Source organism: Heterocephalus glaber, unplaced genomic scaffold, assembly GCF_053883595.1.
Source record: "Heterocephalus glaber isolate CG9 unplaced genomic scaffold, H.glaber_assembly_v1.0 deba00000347, whole genome shotgun sequence".
Classification (NCBI taxonomy): domain Eukaryota; kingdom Metazoa; phylum Chordata; class Mammalia; order Rodentia; family Bathyergidae; genus Heterocephalus; species Heterocephalus glaber.
This window is the reverse complement of record NW_028258143.1, coordinates 5951521-5977175: the sequence shown is the minus strand read 5'-3', so window position 1 is coordinate 5977175 and position 25655 is coordinate 5951521. Positions and strand designations below refer to the sequence as shown.

The following is a 25655-nucleotide window of genomic DNA, read 5'->3' as shown; positions in this document are numbered from 1 at the left end:
GACTTGAGGACCAATGGAACACATTAGAAGATGCAAAAACAACACCAGACACACTCAGGCATCTCATCTTTGACAAAGGAGCCAAACACCCTCACTGGAGGAAAGATAACCTCTTTAATAAATGGTGCTGGTAAAATAGGGCTTCAACTTGCCAAAGATTAAAACTAGACCTATATCTCTCACCATGCACTAAAACTAAAATTGAAATGGATTAAAGATCAAAATATTAAAATAAAAACTCTGAACCAGTTGGAACAGAGGTTAGGTAGAACCCTTGAAGACACTGGTGGAGGAAAAGATTTTATGAACAAAACCTCTGTTTGCCCATGAACTAGCACAAACAATCAACAAGTGGGATCTCTTCTTATTAAAAAGCTTCTGCACAGCAAGAGAAACCACCAGCAGGGTGAAGAGAAAACCCACAATGTGGGAAAAAATCTTCACCTGCTCTTCCTCAGACAAAGGTCTACTATCTCAAATCTATAAAGAACTTAAAAAGATCAGACCTCCCAAATTTAAAGACCCAATCCGAAAATGGGCATCTGAAATGAACAGACATTTCTCAGACAAAGAAGTAGAAATAGCAAATAAATACATGAAAAAATGTTCATCACTGGTCATTTGAGAGATGCAAATGAAAACAACGCTGAGATTCCACTTCACTCCAGAAAGAATGGCTGCTATCATGAAATCAACCAATAACAAATGCTGGTGGGGCTGTGGGGAAAGAGGAACCCTGCTCCCTTGCTGGTGGGAGTGTAGACTGGTGCAAGCACTGTGGGAATCAGTATGGAGCTACCTCAAAGAACTAGGACTGGAAGTCCCATTTGACCCCGCTATTCCATTGCTGGGGATCTTCCTCAAAGAATTAAAAGAATCATACCACAGTGATATATGTCCACCCACGTTCATAGCAGCACAGTTTGTGATAGCTAAAACTTGGAAACAGCCCAAATGCTCATCAACTGGAGACTGGATAAAGAAAATGTGGGGTTTTTTTTTTAATAAAATGGAATACTATTCAGCCATAAAAAATGAGAAATTAGAGACATTTATAGCTAAGTGGATGCACATTGAGGCAGTACTCTTAAGTGAAATAAATAGGACACACATGTGTAAATACCGAATAGTTTCTCTGGTGTGAGAAACTGAAAGTGTAAATAAGGACTAAAATGTATAATAGGTAATGTGAAATAGGAAGAAAAGGGACAAAGGGGAAGGAAGTGGGAGGGCTAGGGGAAAGGACAGAAGGGAATGGGATTAATATGAGAAAATGGAAAAATAGGAACAAAATCTTTGTAAACAGCGAGGAATGGAGGGGTTGAAGGGAGGGCTGGGCAAAGGTGAAAAATAAGAACCAAGAGAGACTATGTAAAGGTGCAAATTTCCAATGATGAATGTCATTATATTGTATACCTAAAATGTACCAATGATTAGAATGAATAATCGATAATGTGAAATAGGAAGAAAAGGTCCAAAGGGGTAGGGGTAGTGGGAGGGGCAGGGGAAAGGAAAGAAGGGAAAGGAAAAAATGATGAGAAATGGAAGAAATGGAAATAAAGTCTTTGTAAATAGGGAAGGGTGGAGGGCGTGAAGGGAGGGCTAGGAATGGGGAAAAATAAGAACCAAGATGCATTATGTAAACGTACAATTCCCAATGAGAAATGTAATTGTGTTGTATACCTCCAATGTACCAATAAAAGAATTTAATACAAAAAAAAAAAAAACTAAGCCAAAAATTCAGGTGGAACAAATCCATCAAGCGAAGTAAATAGATAAGTGAAAAAGAATAATAAAGGGGACATCAACAGCAACAAAAGAATGCAATGACAGGAATAAATCAGTACTTTTCAATAATTACTCTCAATGTTAACGGCCTCAAATCGCAATGAAAAAATAGGGATTGGCAGAATGGATCAGAAAATAGAATCCAAATCAAACACGGCGGTACACATCTGACATTAACGAAGGTAAAACAGGAAGATCATTGATGATTAATCCAGCCTGAACTACTTAGCAAGTCCCTGTGTTAAAAACTCAAAAACATGGCTAGGGATTTGGCTCAGTGGCACTGCACCTGTCTAGCAAGCACAAGGTCCAGCCTTTGATCCCCAGTACCAATAAATAAATAAATAAACAAACAAACAACCAAAAACAATTCATCTGATAGTTGGATTCAAGAAACTCATATTCATAGCCTAAAAATGAAAGGATGATATAAAATATTTAATGCATCCAGACCCCAAAAGCAAGCAGAAGTAGCAATTTTACTCTCAAAGTAAGCTTCAAGCTAAAATTAATCAGAAGAGGCAAAGAAGGATAACCTAATGGATCACCGAGAAAACTAAGGAAGAAGTTAAACTATTTCTGGAATCAAATGACAATGCTAGTACAACATATTAGAACTTAGAGGACACAATGAAAGCAGTCCTAAGAGGGAAGCTTTTTGAAATCAAAGCTCACATTAGAAAACTGGAGTGATGTCAAATAAATAATCTAATGATGAACCTCCTTGAAAAACAACAACAATCCAAGCTAAAACTGAAATTAAGGAGGACAATGATAAGGAGAAAAGTTGAAATTAATGAAACTGAGACTAAAATAAGATAAAGAATCAAAAAATTGAAGAGCTGGATCTTTGAAAACAATAAACAAAATAGATAAACCCTTAGCCAAACTTACCAACAGAAAGAAGACTGAATACTTCAACTCCTAATATATACAGAGACTGTCCTCTCTCAGCTGTTGCAGGGATATCAGTACAGACTGCCAAGCTCTTGACAAGAAGCATATCCAGGAGTAAATACAAACTATATAAAAGCATGAATTTGGGCATGAACAACTTATACATCGCTGTAAACACACATACACACTAGCATACACATGTGCACATGAACATTCACCATTTCTGCTTAAGAATAGTTTACCTAAATTGCTGCTAATAAAAAAATAATCCAATGACAAAAGAAAACCAAGATCTTCATAGTCAGATAGAATCTTGGAAAGTATTCCACTCCTTTAGGTGTAGAGGGCAGTCAGCTAAGTGTAAATATGTAAACAATGTGTAAACATGTAAATATGTACACTGGATTATTCTGAGTTCTCCTCCTATATTCTAAGGCTCTGCTAAGTCCTGCTCATATTCAAAATTGAGTGGTGGTGGTAGGGAAGCTGACAAAAAAGTAAGGCCTATAACTTCTTGACTGAATAGCTGTTGCACTGGAAATTTATAGGACAACTATGAGTCTGCTGTAAGAGTAGAGTGGAGGGCTGGGATTTAGCTCAGTGGTTCCACTGCCTGCCTTGCAAGAGCAAGATCCTGAGTTCAATCCCTGGTACCAAAAAAAGAAAAAGAAATAATAAAAGAGAAGAGTGGAGCATGAAAAGGGTTTTTAAATACAGCTTGAAGTGATGTCCCTTGAAGCTTGAGAGTATACATGAACACGGTGATTTGTGCCTCTTTCTCCACTGAGACAATAAAACAGAAGGTTTGTTTAGGATTCTCTACAGTGTGCTTGAGAAAAACAAAACAGAGACCATCTCAGATGTGTCCCAGTATAATAGCTCATAAAGGGTTCTACTTAAAAGTGGCTTCATTATTGCCTGAGATTCCTGATGAAGAGACTTGTATGGAAGAGAGGTACAAAAAGTCCTGGAGACGCCATGCAAGCCAGTGAACGTTGAACTTTTATGAGGCTAACAATGCCGCTCCTCTTTAGAGGAACTCTCATGGATTTGGACAATGAAGTTTAAAATTATTCCAAGAAAATAAAACATAGCAACCTTGCAGAGGTCATCACATTGTATAATTAGCAGAAAACGTAGTAAGACAAAGCAGGACCATGGAAACTCCAGGGCATCCAGAGATGACTACTTTTATAACAACTATACTTACCGTGCCTTACCACATATTCTCGTTCCTCATCCAAACATTACAAAAGAAAAGGCAAGAAGGGACCACCATAATAAACCACTACTTCTTTTATAGGAGGAGAAATAGAGTCACAGACTATACTAGTTTTTACTTCAAACGTCTGAATCATATGTAAGAAATACGTTGAGATAAGGAGAAAATAAAGACACAACATGTTTAAATCTTCTATGAAATTGTAGTTTTGGATCAACTCGTATGTTTAAGAATGTAAGCTAATTGGGAGAAAAAGCATGAGCTCTCCCTAAGATATTAATAAGAGAATGAAAGGTTTATTTGATACAGTACATTTGAAATCAGGGATCAAAAATTATAAAACTTATATTTATATCCCATTAAGGTAAGACTGCTTAATAAATTAATTAAATGTATGAATAAATGAAATATGAGTACACAAATTTGTGAATAAATAAATGGCAACATTGGAAAAGAACTTTCATACTGACTTTTAAAAAAATCTATTTTAGAAGTTGCTAGAAGGCAATATTTAATTATCATTCTGTGAATTCCACAGCACGCATAAATGCTGTTCTTTTTTACCTTACATCATATTGAGTTTATTTAATGTATTCTAGCTCTCTCAAAGGACTATGATCACCAAACTGGGATCCTGATAATAACGATTCATGATAATAATGCCTTGCCTTGTCATCTCTTCAATATGAAAATATTTTCACATGGTAAAAGTGACAGACTGCCTTAGTTTCACAAGGCTAGGAGTCTGCTCTTGATTTTAAAGCTATTTTACTGAATTACATGAGGTAGCATACAAAGTAGATACAATCAAGCATAAGCTGTCATACTATCAGCTTGGTGCTGAAAGGTTTACTGGAAATCAAACCTCAAATGGTCACTGACTGCTATCATTAGAGAACAGAGCAACCCAGGGAAGGAAAGGAATTATTTCAGCTAAAACATAGCTAGCTGTCACTGTATCTCTTTTTGTGTACTGGGTTTCCTACCACCATAGCAGAGAGGGTTGAAGCTCTGAAATTTATTATTCTCCGGAGCGTCTCCTTGCTGCTCACAACTGTTGCACTTATGGGCAAATGGAAGAAATTATATGTGAGTGGTGGCTGTTTGTTGGAAAAATATGAGAGAGGGCCAGCCAAATCTTGTCTCAGTAGTCCAGAAAAACTGAAAGGAATATATGACCATAATATAAAACATAAGTTAATCCAACCATGCTTTTATGTTTGTAAGTCCTTAATGAATTCTACTAAGTTGATATAAAATCAATATTTGTATACTTGAACTAGTTACATGGCTCTAGGTACCTAATTTAGCTTTTCTTGAGGATTACTCGAAAAACGTGATGCTATTAAAGTCTTTATTTCAGGCTGTGTAGCTCGGTGGAATAGTGCTCTCTTAGCAGGTATGAGGAGGCCCTAGGTGCAATCCCCTGTAATGACAAAACCCAAAAAACAAACTAAATAAAATGTATCTCTGAATTAACAGTAAAACCCAAAAGTGAAGTGTTTTAATTTTTAAATATTAGCAAAAATTTTGAATGCCAACTTTTTTCTGATGTATTTTTGCTAAGATTAAAATACATTTATATGCTTATAATGGACAATAAAATAGCCAATGCTATATTTATATCAGTTTAATTTATTTCGATATTATTAAAGCCAAATTTTAAATAGATTTTTACCCTGGTGTTTTATGATCTATGCTGAAGAAACAGCAGCAATGTTTGTTATCCAAGAGGGTTAATTTATGTCTTATGCAACAAAGTTAACTCTATCTTTTCAGAGGATTATATTACAATATGTATAAATCTTTAAAACATGTGATTTGAAAATTTCAGTGCAACTTGGTATCTTAGAAAACAACTCAAAGAGTGGAGTTGCAATTTTTTTAAAAGCTTGTTTTTTTTTTAACATCAAAGTCAATATAAGAAATATAATCACATAATTGTTTTGCCCTCAAGAAAGAGAAACTTATTTAAAATACTTGTTTTATGCAATCTTACTTCTTGGATGGCTTCTCAGAATGGTACTGACTTTTCTCACTTGTAGTGACAACAGAATTGAATCTTGATTTTATTCACATATTGACTGATTAAATCAAGACATAAGTTTGCAAGGAAAAGGTGGACCACAGCACACATAATATTCTCTCTCCCTCTCTCTGCTGCCCTTCCTCCCTCTCTCTCCATCATATGTGCACAAATATATACAGACAGATACACTTATATAATATACAATATATTTCTGTCTCTCTTTGTAAATTCAGATGGTAATTAAAATTAAGACAGTTTTTTTCCTAAGAGAAATATGCACTTCTTCAGCAGTAGTAATTTTGTTTGAAAGCAGATATTTTTAACTAAGTGCTTTCAATTCTTCAAAATACAATTGTAACAGAAAGAAAATTGAACTTGAAATTTTTCTTTAGGAGGAAACCTTTATTTTTTTTGATAAAATATACACTAACACAAATTATCTAAAGGAGAATATCACAGATGTTTTGTAAAATACTATTTTAAATGGCACAAAAAGGCTGTTATATGTTTACAACTCTTACAAAATATTTTTTGTTATTAAAATATGAAAATCATTTTATACCAAACACATGCAAAATTAAATGCTTTCAATTCTATTGTGAATATTTCTTTATGTTTTTATATTTAGCATAATTTTTTTCTTTAGTTCCATGAAGTAATATAAGGATTATAATGTTTCACCTATTGGTTATATGACTCTTTTGTCCTAGAAGGTTAGAATGGTTAGCTTTTTAACTGGTTCACTGAACTCCTTCATGGTGACAAAATTTACAATTATAGCACAGTGCAATTAATAAGGCCTTGGTGTCTTCAGTCTATTAGGGTAGCAACTAGTTAACACCAATTTTTCAAAGAGTTTATTATAACAATGGTATTTCTAATAATTATTAGGTGAGAGGAAGAAAGAGGGAGGAGGAGGAGAAGAGGAAAAAGCTAAAACTAAAATATATTCTGAAAAACATATATAAACATTTTAGTAAGACTGCAGTGTGTTAACCAAGAATTATTAAGATTGGGACTTTTGGATCTGTCAAAATAATAAAAAGAGTGACCTGGATGTATCAATTGTTCTTCTAAAGTAGTAATACTTTTTGAAATGAAAATTTCACTTTACTCATTGATAATAAATGAATGGTCTAATCTCATTTATTATGCATTCTTATCTGCTTTATTCCACTTATAGGTAAGAGTTGATTTGGTTTGTATTTTTAATGGTTGTCAAATTTTTAAGAATTTAATAACAATTTAAAAATTCAGATTGACATTTTGTCTTTAAAATTTATTGGAAGGGAGATCCTGAATCATTTTCAGAGCAACAATCAACTGGAATTATGCTGCTCCTTTCCCCACTTGAATGACAGTGGCATCCTCCAGTTTGGAAACATTCCTCCCTTTTTAGATTTTCAGACAGCAAATTTATTTCATTCCCTTCTTAACTGTACTTGCATGTTTCAGTAGAATTTTCAGTTAATTATCTTTATGACTGGCAGAAAAATCTACTGCTAAGAGATAAAATCATGAAATATAACTATGAACTTGAAGCTCCCTAAATCTGTTTACTCATCCTTAAAGTATAGGTATAGTTATTCATAAGAATATTGAGATGAGGAAATTTTTAAAAACTTGCAGCATGGTGCTTATATTATAGTAATATTTAATAGTTAACTTTATTCATATTAACCACATAACAGAATATTTATCATTTTTGAATTGTTCAGAGTATTATTGTTACTTGTGATATGTCAACTACATTAGATTAGGAAACAGTTAACAGATTAGTAAAGTATGCTACTGGCTGTGTTTGGGTTGGTCATGATATGTGGCCTTAGTTACTTACTATATATGTGTCCATTAAGGCCAAGCTTCCCCAAGAGGGCACCAAAAGAGGGATTTGCATATTAGTCCATATAGTCCTTTATGCCATGAGTTAATTAATTAATTACCCAATAAAGAAGAACACATGCAGAGCCAACCATCAGCATCAAGGCAGCATCAGAGCATGAGAGTTGGAGCTGCAGCTCCAGATTCAAGAGTTGCACATCTTTATTCCTTCAGCTTAATAGCTACATATCAAACACAGCAAACACAGCTGATAAAAGGTTACAGTGTTCTCTAGTTCACAGCAGTTACAGTGTGTCATCAGCTTACTGGGACATGATGAGACTAAACACCTGCTGCACAACTTTGGCCATGCTGTGCACACGTGATTGAGTATGTCATTCTTAGATAACTGTGGCCAATTACACACATGTTGCTGTGAGTGGAGTAGTGTCATTAAGTGTCCTTAAGTGCACTTATGCCTCCCGGGCTTTGAGTATAAACACAAGTGGTACCCCACAATATAGTTCCTCTCTGGCACTGTTCTACTTTGTTTCCCAATCACCATGAAATGAACAGTTCTGCTGCTCCGTGTCCTTCCGTGATGTTTCTGCCTCGGAGTCAGCCAATCATAGACTGAAAATGTGAACTTTAAGTTGCGTGTGTCAGGTATTGTGTCCAACAACAATAAAGCTGACTAATACAGAAAATTGTTCTCAGAGAATTGGACTCATTGCTGAGACTGTTCCTGACCATGCGGCTTAGAAACTTATGAACTGGTTTTCTGGAGGAGTTCAGAGAGTAATGGAGATGTAGAGTAGATAAGCCTTAGAATGCAGTAACCAGAGACGACAAGAATGCTACTGATAGGTGCTGATGGGAATGTTAGCAGAAAAATCCAGGCTCAGTTGAGAATAAGGACTTCACAGACATTTTGACTAGAGTGTACATGTGTTACAACTCTGGCAGAATATTTGTCTACATATTACTTATGTTCTGAGACTTTGTAGAAGACTAAGATTAAGGGCAATAGGCTATTTAACCAGGAGAAAAAATAACAAGAAAGCCCAATATGCATGCTGTTGCACAGGTAATGCTGGTTGTTTTTACCTATATTTATAGTGAGAAGTGGGGGCAAAAAGTAGAACTGAAAAATTTGAAAAAATGAAATGTTTTCTGCAAAACCAACTGTGTATGAATTTGAGGCCAGAGGAAGTGCCTTTGCTAAAGAGATTAGTACCATTAAAAATAAACCAAGTACTCTGCATAAGAGCAAGAAAGATGTCTTGAGAGCATCTCAAGAATTTTTAAGGCCTCACTCGTTGCAAACTCAAGAGTGTAAAAGTGTTAACCTTTTATTTAAGAGAAGTTCCTAGAACCCCTTATTAAGAGAGAGTCATAAAGTATTGGTTCCCTGAGATTTATTTCCCTGTACTCAGCCATCTAGCCACTCAAAGGCTGCTGCAACCATGGTTCAGATGCCTGGCTACTGCTTCTGAGAGCAGACACTGGCACTCTCCATACGATGATGCTGATTTTACTGATATGCTGAGTGTAAGAGTTGTGAGGTCAGAGGGACTTCCACCCAGATTTCAAAGAAAGGTCTGGGAGGTCAGGCAAGGGCAATTCACCAAGCTGTGGAACCGAAGCTAAAGTTGTAGTGGAGATCCCAGGAGGTTGGAGTTGCAATGAATGTGGAACATCTATAAAGAAGGCCTCAATGATAAAAGTAAATGTTTTGTTTACCTAACATGTACCAATAAAAGAATTTAAGGAAGAAAAAAAAAAAAAAAAGAAACCCTCAACCTGAAAGTGGAGTTAGTTCAAGGGAGGAGGTACATGGGCTGCATAGCAAGGCCACGTGGATGTGGCTCTCTTAGCCTGTTGGAACTCACATTTTATCACTGTATCTCTGAGAGGCTAGATGTGGAATTTGAAGACTTAATATTTGCCATTCTGGGTTTCCATCTTGCCCTGGCCTCATTATTTTCCTTCCTTCTATGAGAATTTCTCCCTTTTAAAATAAGAATGTTAAAATGAGAATGTCATTGCATTTCCTGTTGTCTCAGGATAGTTGTATTACATTAGGAGGAATTATGAACTTGCTATTGTCTTTATTTGGAGATTAACTATAGTTTAAGAAAATATCTTTGAGTGTAAGGTTGATTGTGACCATTGTGTGATTTCAACTTTATTGGATTAAAAATGCCTAGCTGATTATTAAAGTTTTCTCCTTGGTATGATTGGATGGGTCATGGAGGAATGGTCTTGGGTACTGTTTGTGTATAGCTGTTCCTCTCTAGTACTGTTTCCTTGTTCTGCTTCCCAGATGCCATGAACTGAGCTTTGTTCCTTCACATACTTTCATGATATTTTCTGCCTAACAGCTAGCTGATCATAGACTGAACCCATGAGACAATAAAACCGTTCCCTCTTACACTGTGGGTGTCAGATACTATGTCCAGAAATGGAGAAGCTGTCTAATACACACAGCTGGAAGGAAGAAATTCATTCATTTTTGCAGATGAAGAGTAATACTCTGGCCACACTTCAAAATGTGGGGGAAAACTGAAATGCCTCTTAAGGTTGCTTGGATGTCATATAACCAGTTAATTTCTGGTTTCAATCAATTTAATATATTAATTTTTGGTATTTTGGAGAAAATACGGATAACTCCAATGAAATTTCTATAAATTTAGATAAGACTCCAACTACCTTTAAATTTTTATGCTGTTTACTTTTTTCAGGTCTTGACGGACTTTTTAAAAGAAATTATTTTCTACGATCTATGGCTTAAAATAACACACTCAAATTTGGTCCATAGATCTCTAATTATGCTTCTGTTATAGAACGCAGGTTTAACCTTAGTTATGTCAACATTGTTAAAAAAGTAAAGGAAGAAAATGCAAACTATTTTGGTCTGGTATCAATAATGATAAACTTTTATTGGACACTTGTAAAATAAACTCTGGAACAGTCATTGATGCCTCTTCTCTGAAATGATGCTTGGAAATGCTGTTAGATAAATGCAGTATTTGCATGGGTTTTCTAGAAACATACACATTTTAAACCTCAGAAATTTATAAAATTTATACAGGCAGTAGAGTAGTTTCCAAAAATGCATCTTTTGTGGTTGTATGACAGGTGCTGTTTAACTGATATTGTGTATAAATACTCAGAAATAAAATCTTCAAGAAATCTCAAGAGGGATCACACTTAATCCCCTCATCTCTATAAAGGAAAGCTAGCATCCTTGAGAAGAGAGGAAGAAAAAGCTAGAAGGAAATGAAATTCCACAGGGAGCCAAATACTGATAACTTCATCTTTCCTATTAAGAAATAAAAATTGCCCTGTAACTCATGAGGCCCTCTCTCAAAAACAAAACACATGCACACAAAAAGTAAAATAAAAGGGACTGGAGATATAGCTCAGTGTGAAGACCCTGGATTCAATCCCCAGTACCAATCAATCAATCAATCAATCAATATCAAAAGATGCTCTATCAGAAAGCTGTCTTCTAAATTCATATTTCACTATAGTTTCTTATATAATAAAGCTTATGATTCAGTTCTTGCTTTAGATAAAAGCAAGTGTTTTGTTTTATTCTGAAATAGAGTCTCAATATAAAGTTTGGGCTGGCCTCAAACTATGATCCTCCTGCCTCAACTTCCTGAGTGCTAGGATTACAGGCTTGTACCATCCTGCCCTGCAAAGCAACATATTTTCAATTCTCAATCTCATATTTATAAAACTAACAAAATATCAAAAACTTACCTTTGTGTTTTAAACTATCTATATTATATTGTAACAAATTTGTCTGAAAATTAAATATTTCTTTCATGGAAACATCGTATCCCTGAAATATTTTCATGTTTAAAACAAAAGCAATAATAGAAAATATTTCACTTGTTTCTTAGCTTCTAGGGAGCCCACAAGAATCATTGAGCTAAGAAAAATACCTAGATCATTAAGGCCAAGTATTTTAAAAAATTTTTATCATGTAAATATTTATATGTCAATTAAAATGCAGTAAATAGTACAATACATTTATTATGAGAGCAAAAATATTTGTAAATATATTCTTATTTAAAGAAGCAGAATTATTTGATGAATGGATGTTTGCAAGGAAAAATATCATTGTTTTTTCATCACTGTTTCAACATTAGACTATCTCCTGTTAAACCAGTAAGTTGGTTTTTTTTTGGTACCGGGGATTGAACTCGTGTCATATATTATTTCTTTTATTTGTAAGAAAAATGAAAGATTAAGGAAAAAAGCAAAATGTTCTTTCTTTTTTTTTGGTACCAGGGATCAAACTCAGGTCCTTGCGCTTGCAAGGCAGGCGGTGGAACCACTGAGCTAAATCCCCAGCTGTAAAATGTTCTGTTCATATTGTGATAAATAGTAATAGATCATGAAATGTCCTTGTGTAGCATTTCAAATTAGGAAAAAAAAAATCTCTGCGGTTGTATTCATAGAGTGATTCATGCTGTGTATAACTTCCATTACAGGAAATTTTATTATCCTTCCTTGAGTTTTAAGCAATTGAAACTCTGAAAAATATTTAAATTCCATTTGATTAAAGAAAATTAAAATTTCAATATTTTAGTATATTATTTGAGCACTGATTTTATATTATGTAACTGAAATACTTTATTCATTGAAAGACAGTGAAAATCGTAACTTTTGTTTATGCTTATAACTGATTTTGATGCAATCACATTTCTAACAACTCTTACCACTAGTATAACAGAATATTATTATTTTTCCTACTTATGTATAACTAAGTGAAGTTTACTATTTGGAATTGGTAGTTATATCTTCAATACATAGTTGGAAGAAAAGTATAGTGTTATAGAATATTCATTGTATCAGCTTGAACAGTTAAAAATGTTGTTTATTTTACTTCAACAGATAAATTGTCAATTAATGTGGATTTTACTGTCCCTCAGAAAGCTAGCATTAGTATTTAAGCCAACAGTGAGAAAAAAATTGTGCATTCCTCCCATGAAATCTGTCATTAAATGTGCCTCCTTTAAAATTTCTTATATCGGAAATGTGGAAATGATAAAGGGGAAAATAATTTCCAATAATTAAGAAAGTTCATTAAACAAGATAGAGACTTAGGTATATGATAGCAGTTTAATAGCAAAAGTATTTTAATCATACATTGAAAAAACTTTATAATATAAAGGAAGAAACCTAGTTGGTCTCAGACTTGTGTAAGACTAAATGCTGAAACACTACTCAGAGAGTCTTAAGAGTTTGAAAAAGATGTTTTATACTTCAAAAAATGTGTAACTTCACAGATGTTATTCCTGGGTAAGGGGATCAGAGACAATTATCAAACATACAAAAAAATCTCACTTAGTTCTTAACAAAGCTCTGTCAATTAAAGTATAGGTACTCATGTGTTTTGCAGGGTGAGTCTATATGTAAAATCATAGAATATAAATTAAATCATTTATTTTTCTAATTAATCTCAGTATCCAAGGAATAGTCATTAATGGTAATCTTTTAGTAAACCACAAAGAAATGTTGGAGAGGGAAATTTTATTTCTTCTTCTTCCCTCTTAATTCAATTAATCCAATTGTTGAACACAGATTAACAAGGAAAAATAAGTTTATTCATATGCATGTGAGGATTAAAAAAGAAATGGCCCACTAAAGGGCTAAAGATTTTACATGTAATTAAATAGGGAAAAGAGAGGAAAGAGAAAACATTTCACTGGGAAGAACCAAAGGGTTTATTCAGTAAAGTGCATGTAGGAGATCAGAAACTTTGGTAATGTTTGTTTATCCCAGTGAAATGATCATTTCCATTTTCTCCACAGCCATAAAATTTTCCTAGAGAGGGAATTTATGTTAGTTTCCCTTTCAGTGTCCTTTCTGGATGTGATGCCACCTGGAAGAGAGGATTTATGGCAACTTTTTTTCTCAGAATTTTTTGCTCTAAGGCAGATAAGGAAATTTTCAAGAAGGCTTCTTTCTGTTTTGTTCAATCAGATATGTTTTTAATTAAAAATAATATTCATATAAATTCTGGATTCTAAGTAGGTGTCCATACCAAATATATTAGGCACCTTTAAAGATTTTACATGCAAAACAAACAAACATAAGCACCTGGAAAAACAGACCTACTCAACTCATCATTCTAATTTGGAAATAAATGAATGGATGAGTAGGGAAAAGGGGCAGACAATGGTCCAGTGAAATAAACTCCATTGGTCCAAGTGATCATTGGGTAACAGTACAGTCAAAAAACTTCATATTTAAGAAATGTATTGAGTAGGTAATGTGAAATAGGAAGAAAAGGGGCAAAGGGGAAGGAAGTGGGAGGGCTAGGGGAAAGGATAGAAGGGAATGGGATTAATATGAGAAAATGGAAAAATAGGAACAAAATCTTTGTAAATAGGGAGGACGGGAGGGGTTGAAGGGAGGGCTGGGCAAGGGTGAAAAATAAGAACCAAGACAGACTATGTAAAGGTGCAAATTTCCAATGATGAATGTCATTATATTGTATACCTAAAATGTACCAATGATTAGAATGAATAATGGATAATGTAAAATAGGAAGAAAAGGTCCAAAGGGGTAGGGGAAGTGGGAGGGGCAGGGGAAAGGAAAGAAAGGAAAGGAAAAAATGACGAGAAATGGAAAAAATGGAAATAAAGTCTTTGTAAATAGGGAAGTGTGGAGGGCGTGAAGGGAGGGCTAGGAATGGGGAAAAAATAAGAACCAAGATGCATCACGTAAGGGTACAATTCCCAATGAGAAATGTAATTGTGTTGTATACCTAAAGTGTACCAATAAAAGAATTTAATAAAAAAAAAAAAAAAAAGAAATGTATTGAGAACTAGAGGTGCTGCTCAGTGGTAGAACATTTGCCTGGTATATCAGAGGCCCTGGGTCTGATGCAAATACTACACAATAAATAAATTACATAAATGAATAAATCATAAAAAACAAAAGAAATTTCATTATCTTCTAAATAATACAAGTGAAATTAAAATGATATATTAAATCCATTAAAATATTTTAAATACTACAACGCATCAATAGGACAATAAACTAAGCCAAAAAATGTAAGAAATATGACAGTATTGATATTCTGAACAAATACAGGACTTGTTTAAATTAATAAACATAATCCCATCACAGAAAAAATTAAGAAAAAAGGCAGAAAAATACTTGCAAAGAACAAGCAAGTACAGTCAATCCTTGTTACTTTCCCGTTGTCTGTGAATTTGCTTGCTTGCTGACATTTATTTTTACATTTTTACTAGTCTATGTTTACAGTACATGATGATTATATTTGTGGAGAGTTTGTACATGCACGTGATTCTTAAGATGTAATGATAACCCTCAAATCAGTAGTCAAGAATGATATTTCTCATGCTCACGGCTTTAGTGTGGGAAAACATCTGAACTGCCTGATACACACCTTCCAAGAAGACTTCAAACAAAGCAATTCTCTTTCCCCTCAGTTTAGCTTTCATATTTTATCTGTTTCTATTTCAGACTTTATTACCATAATATCTTGTGCATTTTCCTGATAACTTTGCTATTTAAATGCCACCTATGTGCAAGTTTGAGGGTCTCTACTATTTCTAAATTCAAGAACTCTGATGTTCTAGGAAAAAAATAACATGTTAAATAAGCTTTCCTTAAGCCTTTGTTACAATGCTGATGGCTAGGAATTCAATGTTAATAAACCCATAGTATTAAACAATTTTCCCTTCAACAGAAAACATGAAACAAGTGTTTTGGTTTAGACCTAGAATATCCCTCAAAAGTCTCATGTGTTCAGAGGAGGGGCTTCTGCAAGGTGGTTAGATCAAGGAGGTCCTATACTCCCGCAAATTTATCAACTGATGGCTTCACAACTGAATGTGCTGTTAGGAAGCAAGGACTGAACAGAAATGTTGAGTCACTGGAGCTGTGGCCTGGAAGGGCGCATCTCCTTCCCTGGCTCTTACTTTCTCTCTTTTCTTCCTGGCTGCCAGCGTGAGCAGCTTGTCTCTACCTGACTCTTCCACGATGCTGTTTTTTCCTTGTAGCCAGTTGACTCTGCATGAGCTGAAACCTCTGAACTGTGAGCTAAAATAAACCTCTCTCACCTTTAAGTTGTGTATGCAAGGTATTGTGTCTCAGCAATGGGAAAATCACTAATACAATAAATTTATGTATTGTTCAATTGGTGAAAATGTGAACAGAAGCTAGCAAGATCCTTACTTTATAGTTCCCTCAGTTGCAATGGTTTAGTACTGCCTAATTAAATATCTGAAGGAACTTTATAGAGTGTAACTACTGAAAATATTAAAAATGAACTCTATTTGAAAAATGTAAATGGGATGATAATCAAAGAAATCTACATAAAGTATTAGTAAATTGATTTTTATCTATCAGATTTGGAAAGATCCTTTTTAAAAAATGCATCATTTTAGGACCAGGGATTCAGCTCAGTGGCACCACACCTGCCTTAGAAGTGCAAGGTCCTGAGTTTGATCCCCGGTATCCAAAAAAAAGTATCATTTTTAAGAATAGCATTGTTTTTTTAGATTTATTGGTTATTTAAGTTATACAATATAATGACATTCATCATTTGAAATTTGCACCTTTACATACTCTCTTGGTTCTTATTTTTTCCCCATTCCCCTGCCCTCCCTTCAACACCTCCACCCCTCCCTATCTACAAAGACTTTGTTTCCATTTTTTCTTTTTCTCATATTAATTCCATTCCCCTCTTCCTTTTCCCCTACCCCTCCTATTTCCCTCTCCCTTTGCACCTTTTCTTCCTATTTCCCATTATCTATTATACCTCTTAGCCCTTATTTACACTTTCAGTTTTGAATGACTGATTAAATTATAACCATTGACCATTTAATTCTATATAGAATTTACTGTTCAAAGTCTTTTTACTGTCCTTTATACTGTTTTTTGAAGATTTATTTTATTATCAAGGATCATGACTGCTACTTTACCTCTGAGGATTAATGGTAAAATCTTAGGAAAGATGGTGCTGGAAATACAATTAAACTCATAGCAGATTAATTTATTTTTTGTTTTTAATGTTAATTTGTGCTAATCTTAAATGCGTAAAACTATTAATATTTCCCTGATTAGAAAAAATCAATGATAATTTACATTGTCATTCATTTTTCATCACAAACTTCTTACTAGATGGTAGTGGTCCCATTCTGGTTCAGTGACAGAGTCATATGTAAAGAAGGTAGTCTAAATATAACTAGAAAACGTGTTATTTTAAAGCGACAATATTCTCTGAAACTTAAAGAGTCATTATTTAACAAGTGGGTCGATCTATGGAGCTATAACATATTAAAGAAAAATTAAATAGGAAAAATTGCACTAAAATTATGGTCAAAGGAAAACTCAAAATTAAGTAAATGTGTGTGTACCTGTGTGTGCATATAGCATACACATATATTTCAAAGAAACAGGATACTAATGACAAGGAAATGTTCTATTTCTAACAGAGGGAGTTCCACAGCTATGCTTTATTATATTCAAATGACACCCTGGAAAGTAGTTTTTCTCTAATAAATGTGCAGTAATTCATATTCCTTCTTGAAGTTATATCACAAATATAATGGAGAGTAAAATCAATGAAGCAAAATGTAATGTAGCATTGTTTATTGAACTTTTACACATTTTAAAGCAAAATTTGGTATGTTTAGAGTAATGATAGTCTTCTTTATTTGTTTTTTGGTACCAGGGATCGAACTCGGGTCCTTGCACTTTTGAGACAGGTGGCGGAACCACTGAGCTAAATCCCCGGCCCAGTAGTGATAGTCTTTGTCCTACATCTCTCACAAAAGTATTTGGGCTTTCTTTTATTATTGTAGACTATTCATATTATATAGACTGAGAGTAGGTAGCGATCAGCATATTCATAACATATAATAGCAATGTAGTAGGATTAAAAAAACCCAAGATCTGATGCTACTTATTTCCTGATGTTGCAAATTTGTTACTTAATCTCTCTTAACTGGATAATTGCTTCTTTGTTGACTCCTGAAATTCTGGGAGCATGTCTCAAAATATCAGATTCAACTCATTTATTATGAAAGATATTCTCACACAAATACTTTAGTCATCGTAGAGTATATCGTCTCTAAAACAAGACTACACTATTTTTGTCCCCTCAGTAGCAACTATCATTTTCTTATGTGATCTTTCACAGATTTTCTAAGTGTGAAAATTTTTTTGGCAACGTACATATATATATAGTATGAACACATGTGATGCACAACATAGTTACACATATTTTCAACCCATAGTACATTTTATTATTATAATAAGCTCAATAATGCAGGAAATGTCAAATGACAATAGCAACATTGCTAAATTTTTATGAATTCAGAATAATTTCAAGGTAAAGATTGATTTTACTATAAAATCTTTTTTTTTTTTTTTTTTTTTTTTTTGGTGCCGGGGATAGAACTTAGGTCTTTGTGCTTGCAAAGCAGGCGGCAGAACCACTGAGCTAAATCCCCAGCCCTGATTTTACCATAAAATCTTAATCCACATAAGTTTTACCTACTTTAAAAACTTTTTTGTTGATGTTATTTAATGTACCTTATAGTATGTTACCTAATAACCAATTGTATTTGGAGTCTAATAAATTTAAAATGAAGAAGAGGAAAATGGACAAATAAAAGATAGATATCTGTTCTGAAAGCATATATATTAAAAACTGTTTATTCCTTGTTACAGTATCATTTGAATTTATAAGCTGGCCAGTTTTTTTACCCTATACCTTAACCCACAACCCAAATGACAGCCATGCAAAACTACTTCCATTCCTGATTCATTGCACTTCCTCTTGAAACTCACTTCCCTTAAAATATCCCCCCTTTGCCTACCCTCTCAACTTCTACTCATTGTTCAAAACTTAGTTCAGATTATCTCTTTAGGAAGAATGCATAGTTAGGTACATTTCTCATCTGCTACAGTTGTTCACATCTTTTGAAAGAAATAAAAATTGAAGAAGTCTTATTTGATTTTAACAAAACCTTAGTAAATGGGTTGACAATCTGGAAGAGAACGATTAAGTAGAGTTTATATATAGTTGCCATGATTTGCCTACATTAAGATGCTAATATAACCAATTCTGGTCATAATACCATAATAAAATAAATTCTAAATAGAATAATGGAGATATTTCCTTTTTGCTTTTGAGACTTGAACTTAAAAGACTAGTTCTTTGAAAACAGTATGTTTATTTTGACAATATGCAGTTAAATGTGACAATCATTTGTCATGTCCATAATATAAAACAGTTTGTGTAGCATATTCATGTATTTATGGCTTATTATCAGTATGTTAAAAGCTAATAGTTATAAGTAATCATTTCCATTTCAAAATAAAAGTATCATAAATGTATGATATTGAACGATGAAAACTGAATTACAATTTATACATTTTTATTTATAAAGAATTAAAGCAGATACTATATTGTTTTATTTTTGTTTTTGTTTTGTTTTTGGTTATTTTCAAAAAACCTTTTCTTGTAACATTCCAAGGCAATTTACGTAAATACAGTGTGGAAGTCAAATAATCTAGGTAAATGCTTTTATTCTGCTTCTAATTGCCATGTAACCCTAACCTTTTATTTCTTTTATAATATTTTTCCAGGTATGTGTTCTATGCTTACATTTCTCAGATTTCTGTAATCATTCATTGGGCCTCAATATCTGTGATAACTCTTGAAAAACTAAATCTGAGGGGCTCTATAGAATTTTTTGGTATTAAAACCAGTATAATATTCATTTTCATTGTAGAATAAGAAACATGAAATATTTGTGATTTCTTCAAGGTAATACAGAGAGGAAGAGAGCTGTAACCATTACAATAATTTCTCACAAATTCTTTTCTAACAAACTATTGTTCCAATGAAAACTGACAATTTTATATTACATCTCTGTTATGTTTCTCCTGTAGGATGAAATTTCCATGTTCTTATGGAACATTATTTGTATATTCTGGTTTTTCTGGACCTGCTGCCATGACTGTACCTTACCATGTGGTTTAAAAGGTTTTGAAACTGGTTTGGGGCAGGAGTTTGGAGTTTTGGAGATGCCAGCTACAGAAGCCTTAGTATGCTGTAAGCTCAGTTTGGGAGATTCTGATCAGAACTCAGAAGATCCGAATACTGATAGGAATGGTGCAGGAAAGACCAGGGTCAGGAGGCTTCAGATGAGAGTAAGAATTGTATTGGAAACTAGACCAGAGGTCATGTACATTCTGGTAAGGAACTTGTCTACATTTTTTCCATGTTCTAAGATCATGTGAGGCTGAATTAATCAGGCAGAGAAAATTTCAAGGCAGTCCAATGTTTTGGATGTAGCCTGGTATTTCTGACTAGTTTTAACCAAATCCACAGTGAGCATCAGAAGCAAATAGTATAGATGAATGATCTGAAGCTAGCAATTTTGCCAGAAGGATGCACTTGCCATGTTGGGGCAAAAACAGAGTTTGGTTGCTGAAATGATTAATATCAAAAGAAATCAAGTACTTCATACGGCACCAAGATGAAAGATATCTTGCAGGAATCTCAAAAATCAGCAAGATCTCTCCTACTTTAGGCTCAAGGATGTTAAACAGTAAATTCTTCATCAGAGAAGAGAGTCCCTGAGAGGTCTGCTCATTTAGAACGACCTAGGGAAATGTTTCTGAAATTCAGCCATCCAGGTACTCAGAGGCCACTATTGCCACGGTCCAAGGGTCAGGCTACTTTTTGAAGTGGCAGACATTGGCATCATCATATGGTTCTGGTTTTAAAGGAATGCAGGATGCACAAGTTACGGGGTAATGGAGGCTTCCATCCAGATTTCACCAGCCATAGGAGGCCAGGCAAAACTGTGTGCCAGAGTCACAGTCCCTGCCAGGTGACCGTGGCCCCTGGAAGGGTGATGCATGAAACTGTGAGAGTGAGGCCAAGAGTGCAGTAAAAACAACAGGAAGTTGTAGATGCCGGGAACAGAGATCAACTTCTGTGAAAAGCCATAGGAAGTGACTGATGTCTGCTCAAGAGCAGGCTGTAAGAGTTGCAGCCTGTAGTGCTATGGAAGCACTGTTTCCCAATCCCTTTGGAGCTGCCCCAGTGCTGTACATGCATCTGGAGGACTTAATGTTTCCCCTGCTAGGTTTCAGTTTTGTTTTGGTGCCTCTATTCCCCTATTTCTCCTTTCTGGGATGAGAGTTTTTATCCTATGGCATTGTATATGGCAACCATTAATTTTTTTTATAGGGTTCCCAGCTAAGAGCTTGCCCTGCATCTCAGAGGAGAGTTGACTTGGATATTTTAGTATTTTTGCTACTATTAAAAATTTGCTGACTCTTAGGAATGGACAAAATAAATGTGCATAGTGAGAGAGACATGAGCCATTTGGGAAATAGGGATGTATTGTTATGGTTTAGATCTAAAATGCCCCCCCCCCAAAGTCTCACATTTGGAGGTGTGGCATGTTTGGAAAGATGAGAACACTGGGTATGTCACTTGGCAGGTATATTTTCCTTCCTTGTCTTTCTACTTCTTGGCTGCCATGTGATAAACAGCTTTTCCCCATCGTGCCACTTTGCCATGCTTTTTCTGCATTGGAGGCAGCCAATCATGCCTGGAATCCACTCAATATGTAAACCACAATAAACCATTCCTTTTTTAAAAAGTTGTGGGTATTGGGTGTTCTATCTCAGCAAAAAGAAAGCTAATATGCAAATATAACTGGGGATTATACAATCATATAGTGATTTCTAACTTTTCAATTAAGGAGCACAGAAAATAAAATTGGGGGAAATTATACAAACTTTAAACATCTGAGTATGGGGAGAAAATAATTTTTAAAATGGTAAAATTGAAAGAATTATTTCTTGTAATCAAGTGTGAACCAGATGTACTTCAAATGATAGGAAGCACTAGATTTTTGAAAATGTCACTCTTAGAAATTCAATTAGCTTCAAGATGAATTAAACTGAATTAATTGACCATGTAATTCCAAATAAATAGACCAAAACATGAGTATCTAAGTAAACATTAGATTTTGAAATACAGCAGTTTGTATCAAAATAGTTTAACAATAAATGCCTAAGTCCTTGTTCAATATATAGAAATGTAGGCTATCTCTGGAGATAATAATTCTTCAGGCTTGCATAATATAAAAGTAATAGCATTTTTTAATCTATGTCTCCCAAAACAGGTAAGTTTGAAGAATCCTGAGCCAGTGCATCAGTTCCTAATAAAGGACATACTCTTGAGGTTTTTAATTTGTTTCTAAGCCCATATTTGACTGTCAGTGTATTTTAAAGTAAAAATAAGCATTGGTTTTGAAATACAAAAATAAAATCAGAATTTATTTGAATATCTTATCTATAAACTCGTCATAGTATACATTTCTATCAGTGCAGCAAGTTATTTGAGTGCAGGAATTAGACTGTGTCTGTATCGTGCTCGATTCATAAAATGAAGGCCAGATGCTGGTGCATCATTTTTGATCAAAACTTTCCACTACATATACATTAATGATGTCAGAAAAATGGCTGATGACAACTTTCTGGTGCACTTTCCTCCATATCAAAGGACAAAAACAAATGAAAAATAATAGTTATTTAACTATAGTGTTTGAAGCAGAGCACCATAGTGAGAAGGGGAGGGAGGAGAGATTGTGGAATATCAAGACACACAGTAACTAAGCACATGACATCTATTGTGCCATCGATTGAGACAAATTTTTGAACATAAGAGACTTTGTTCAGCAATAAAAGGGTAAGCAGGAGGCCCCACATAATCCTGCTCATACAATGAGTACCTGAATTATTCACTACTAGAGAAGCCTGAAGCCGTCACAGGCAATGAGCCCCATATGGGAAACTTCTTAGTTATAATAATACATTCCATTAGCTAAAAAAAAAAAAAAGCAAGGACACATTGCGTCCATCCTTTGTCAGTAAGCTAGTGTAAAAAGCGATTTTGAAACTATTCACTGTGCAGCTGGGTAGCTTCTCCTATTAGCTCCAGCGACTCAGGCCTCTGAACCAGCTTAGTGGCCTATCATATACCCCTCTTACCTTGAAATGTACCACCATAGCCTGTGCACATTTCTTCTCCCCGGAAGAATCTGGATGCCCCTTGTATAGACTTGTGGCCCCTCCAAAACAGCAGAGCAGCTCAACTTGAGCAGTTCAGCATCTGGAGTCACATAAAGTGATGTGCAGAGCCCTCAGTCAATATCTTTTCCTGTCTTAGACAACTGGTGCTGCGCAGGTCCTGTGCAGAGCTCACCTACTGACAGACAGTCTTCCCTGCTATTATGCATGCTGTACCACAATCCCCCTGGGCCAACAAGAGTGGCCCTTTCCCCCAAAACTGACAGGCATCTCACATCCATAACTAGGTTCAATAAGCCCAGAATTCTTAGGGAACCTATCTGCATAAGAAAGCTGCAATTTATCTGGAAGTAATATTCCACAACTCCTGCACCCCAGAGTACTGAGATTATTCGCAAATATTTCTGAAATTGTTTACAGCCTAACAAGAGACATGAGTACAACACTCAAGTGCCCATTTGGAACCAAAGCCTTCATAGTATATCCAATCAACACCCAAGAATATAACAAGGAAAGCTTTTAGTATGAAATTCAGTCTGAAAAATTCATAAAAGCAACTACCTTACCAGGTATACACATATCAACAGATATAAAAGCATGAAAAACCAAGGTAGAACAATGCCTTGAAAGAAATATAATAACTATGTAGCTACAGAACCTGTATTAGTAAGCTCTCTTCTCACTGGTACAAGATATCTGACATATGGAACTTAAAGGAGGAGAGGTTTATTTGGCTCATGGTTTCGGAGGGTTAGGCTATGGTTACCTAGGTGCAAGGCAGAAATATCATGTCAGAAGAATGTGGCAGAGTAAATCTGCTTAGCTCATGGAGACCAGGACTAGGAGCAGGGGGATAATACCAGAGAGGATTAGATAGAGTACCCGAGGTCACACCTCCATGACCCACTCAGACCCACCTGGGACTGTGCTTTACTGATACGTTGGGCAGATCTCAAGCCAATCAAGTTGAGATTCAATCACAAAATCCAAATAAAATAAAATCGATGACTTGTCTGACAATGAATTCAAAATAATAATTTTAATGAGTATTAATGAGACACAAGTGACTAGAGATGGACAATGGAAAAAAATTAGGAAGACAACTCATTATAAGAAGGAGAATTTTAGCAAAGATCTATAGGTGATAAAAAAGAACCAAACATAAATACTGGAGCTAAAGAACTAAATAAGTGAAATAAAAATACAGTTGAAAGTATTCATCACAAAACAAAACAAGCAGAAGAAAGCATTTCTAAGCTTGAAAATAAATCTTTTCAAATGTAAAATAACTCAATAAGAGAAAAATATAATAAAAAAGAAAAGCCAAAAGAAAAAAAGAATGAGGAAAGTCTTAAGAAATATGATAAATGTCTCTAATTTCTCATTTTTTATGGCTGAGTAGTACTCCATTTTATAAAAAAAACACCACATTTTCTTTATCCAATCTCCAGTTGATGGGCATTTGGGCTGTTTCCAAGTTTTAACTATCACAAACTGTGCTGCTATGAACATGGGCACACATATATCACTGTGGTATGATTCCTTTAATTCTTTGGGAAAGATCCCCAGCAGTGGAATAGCGGGGTCAAATGGGACTTCCAGTCCTAGTTCTTTGAGGTATCTCCACGAAGTGGATGCACATTGAGGCGATACTCTTAAGTGAAATAAATAGAACACACATGTATAAATACTGAATAGTTTCTCTGGTGTGAGAAACTGAAAGTGTAAATAAGGACTAAAATGTATAATAGGTAATGTGAAATAGGAAGAAAAGGGGCAAAGGGGAAGAAAGTAGGAGGGCTAGGGGAAAGGATAGAAGGGAATGGGGTTAATATGAGAAAATGGAAAAATAGGAATAAAATCTTTGTAAATAGGGAGGACTGGAGGGGTTGAAGGGAGGGTTGGGCAAGGGTGAAAAATAAGAACCAAGAGAGACTATGTAAAGGTGCAAATTTCCAATGATGAATGTCATTATATTGTATACCTAAAATGTACCAATGATTAGAATGAATAATTGATAATGCAAAATAGGAAGAAAAGTTCCAAAGGGGTAGGGGTAGTGGGAGGGGCAGGGGAAAGGAAAGAAGGGAAAGGAAAAATGATGAGAAATGGAAAAAATGGAAATAATGTCTTTGTAAATAGGGAAGGGTGGAGGGGGTGAAGGGAGGGCTAGGAATGGGGATAAAATAAGAACCAAGATGCAATCTGTAAAGGTACAATTCCCAATGAGAAATGTAATTGTGCTGTATACCTAAAATGCACCAATAAAAGAATTTAACAGACAAAAAAAAAGAAATATGGGATACCATTAAGCAAGCGAATTTTAGGAATTTAAGTGCTTCAGGAGGGGAAGAAAAGAAAAGTAATAGAAAACCTATTAAGTAAAATAATTGCTGAAAACTTTCTAAATCTTGAGAAATATATGGATGTCTAGGTCCAGAAAGTTTAAAGTATCCAGAATCGATTCAATCAAAGTATGATCTCTGAAGCATACTACAGTCATAATGTCAAGTATATAAGAAAAAAGAGAATTTGAAAAAAAACATCAAACTATATGTAAGAAAATCTCCATTTCTTAGGGCGTACATCTCAGCAGAAGCCTTGTAAGCTAAGAGAAAATGGGCTGATATATTCAAAGTTCTAAAATAAAAAGAAATAGAATATCAAGCATGAATGCTACACCCAGAAAAATTATCCTTCAGAAATGAAATAGAAATAAAATTGTTCTAAGACAAATGAAAACAAGAAATTTCAGCACCAACAGAGAGGCCATACAAG

The 25655-nt window shown here is 34.6% G+C and overlaps 1 protein-coding gene across 11 annotated transcripts in view; it reads right to left on the bottom strand.

The window, feature by feature from the left end:
- Lrp1b (LDL receptor related protein 1B) overlaps positions 1-25655 on the bottom strand; it is a 1848437-nt gene that overhangs the window by 881346 nt on the left and 941436 nt on the right. The window lies entirely within an intron of this gene.